Source organism: Leuciscus leuciscus (assembly GCF_965113295.1).
Source record: "Leuciscus leuciscus genome assembly, chromosome: 20".
In the NCBI taxonomy this organism is placed as follows: Eukaryota; Metazoa; Chordata; class Actinopteri; order Cypriniformes; family Leuciscidae; genus Leuciscus; species Leuciscus leuciscus.
In genome coordinates this window covers 38458576-38461075 of record NC_138744.1, presented here as the reverse complement: position 1 = coordinate 38461075, position 2500 = coordinate 38458576, and the positions used below count along the sequence as shown (strand labels likewise).

General features: G+C 37.5%; 1 protein-coding gene across 5 annotated transcripts in view; it reads left to right on the top strand.

The window, feature by feature from the left end:
• dennd4b (DENN/MADD domain containing 4B) overlaps positions 1–2500 on the top strand; it is a 53644-nt gene that overhangs the window by 5371 nt on the left and 45773 nt on the right. The gene's annotated exons all lie outside the window — the stretch shown is intronic.

Below are 2500 nucleotides of genomic sequence, written 5' to 3'. Positions count from 1 at the left end.
TGGGTGAGAGTATATGTTAAAGAGTATGGGTGAGAGTATATGTTAAAGAGTATGGGTGAGAGTATGGGTGAGAGTATGGGTGAGAGTATGGGTGAGAGTATGGGTGAGAGTATGGGTGAGAGTATGGGTGAGAGTATGGGTGAGAGTATGGGTGAGAGTATATGTTAAAGAGTATATGTTAAAGAGTATATGGGTGAGAGTATATGTTAAAGAGTATATGTTAAAGAGTATATGGGTGAGAGTAGAGATGCACCGATTACAATTTTCTGGGCCGATTCCGATTTCCGATTTTTCATTAAGTTTGACCTGCCGATACCGATTTTAGCCGATTCCGATTTCATTTTTTCTAACCACTTTACAGCACACACAAATATTTATTTTATATCTTTTCTGTAATAGAACATTTTACAATTTGCATAGTACATATTTTTTTGAACAGATAAACGCTATAAAATAGAACTATATAAATGACTCCAGGTGTGGGTAATTCACACACATCTAAAGTGCAGTGTTATGGAAGAACCATTTCCTTTTCACATTCAATACCCAATCATTTTTTTATACATGTATTTAGCAAACTAAACGTCTGTATGAAAACAGGGAATGGCGATAAAATAATATATAAATAAAAAATTAAATAAATATAGCCTTGCAGTATAAAGATATTTCTCAAAGCACACACACACAGGCCTATTGCAATCACTTGTACAAACTGAATAATAAAACAAGTTTAAATGGGTACATTTTCTATAAATATTAGTCTTCGTTTTCTTTTCTGACATTGCCTACTCCAGTTCTTGTTAAAACACGCAAATTCAAAACTTTTTTTGTGAAACCCTATTTAGGCTATTTTGTCCATCAAGAGTGTGCTTTCCCTTTAATTGAGCGTGAGCAGTGCAGCAAATAGACTGCGCCGAAACACGCGCTTCACTGCTCGCGACGCTCACGCGCTGCTCCTGCTCCCGTTGTGAATGCACTCATTCACGGCGAATAAAAAATATGCGCTTGCGGTCTGAACGGACGTAATTCACGAGGTTTCCTACATGTGTGTTCCGTGTGCACGTGTGATGCTGATGTTGCGCGGTGTTAATCATGCGGCGCCCGAGTGCATTTGACCAGCATAAAATCGGTATTTGTCAGACTGACCGGCCGGTCGCCGGTCACGGCCGATCACGTGAAAATCGGCCAATTCCGGTCACCAGCCGATCAATCGGTGCATCTCTAGGTGAGAGTGAGAGTATGGGTGAGAGTGAGGGTTAAAGAGTATGGGTTAAAAAGTATGGGTTAAAGAGTATGGGTGAGAGTATATGGGTGAGAGTATATGATTACTGAAATTAAAGCACTGTTTTTTTTTTTTTTTACACCATGTGTTTGTACTTTGTTTTTGGTGTCCTATGTCTTCTGTATATAAAACACAAAACCCTGCACCCTTCTACATAACATACATGTTTTATTTGTTTTGTTAAAGCATTGCTTTTATATATATTTAACATTTCAGAATATAAAGCAATATTAATTATGTTCTAAATAAATTTTCCCATTTTTTTTTAAAATAACGAAAAGAACCGATAAGAATACCGTTAAAGTACCGGATCGATAAGGAGTATCGGTAAGAGTAGTAATACCGTTAAAACCTTAACGATACCCATCCCTAGGTGAGAGTTAGGGATGTTAACGATTAATCGACGATCGATTAATTGTCGATAATACATTTAATCGATAAAACGTATCGATCATGGATTAAGCAGGTCTTCATGCGTGTGCGTGCTGCTCAACCGCAAAACATGTATAGCGAGCACGCCGGAGTTATGTTTGGGACCATTTTACACCTTCATCATGACTATAAGTTTGCGTGTGCATTCGCAGCCTTTTGTTTTGTGCAAATGTAAGTTGTAATGTTGTGTTTATTTTGTGTAGGCCTAACGTATTTATATTTGATTTATTTATCTCATATAGGATGCTTTTGATTAAGAATTGATGTAGTAGGCTAAAGCTTACGGTGATCCTCTTCAGTTTCAGCGCGCGCAGCTCTAACGGCAATGCACGACTAATTATGACTATTGGACTGTCATATTACATAACATTATAAAGAGAACAATATTGTAATAAAATATTGTGAATTATTTGGGTTTAGCTGCCATAGTCGCGTTGCTCCAGAAATAGCGCGTCCACGACATGAGTCATTCTGAATGGCACGTCTTAGTTCAAGTTCACTTGTGCATTCGCTTCATTTTGTGCAGATATCATTTGTAATTTTATGTTTATTTTGTATCTGATTAATCTCATATAGGATGCGTTTCTTTGAGTTAAATAACGCACTAGCAAAGTGCTCCAGTTTAACGGTATTCATTCAGCGCGCAGCTCAAACAGCAATGCACGGTTAATAACTATGATTAGGACTTCCATATTACATAACATGAGAACACTGTTTTATTAAATCGTTGTGAATTCATTGGGTTTAGTTGCCATTTTCAGCGCGTTGTTCCAGGAAGAGCACGTC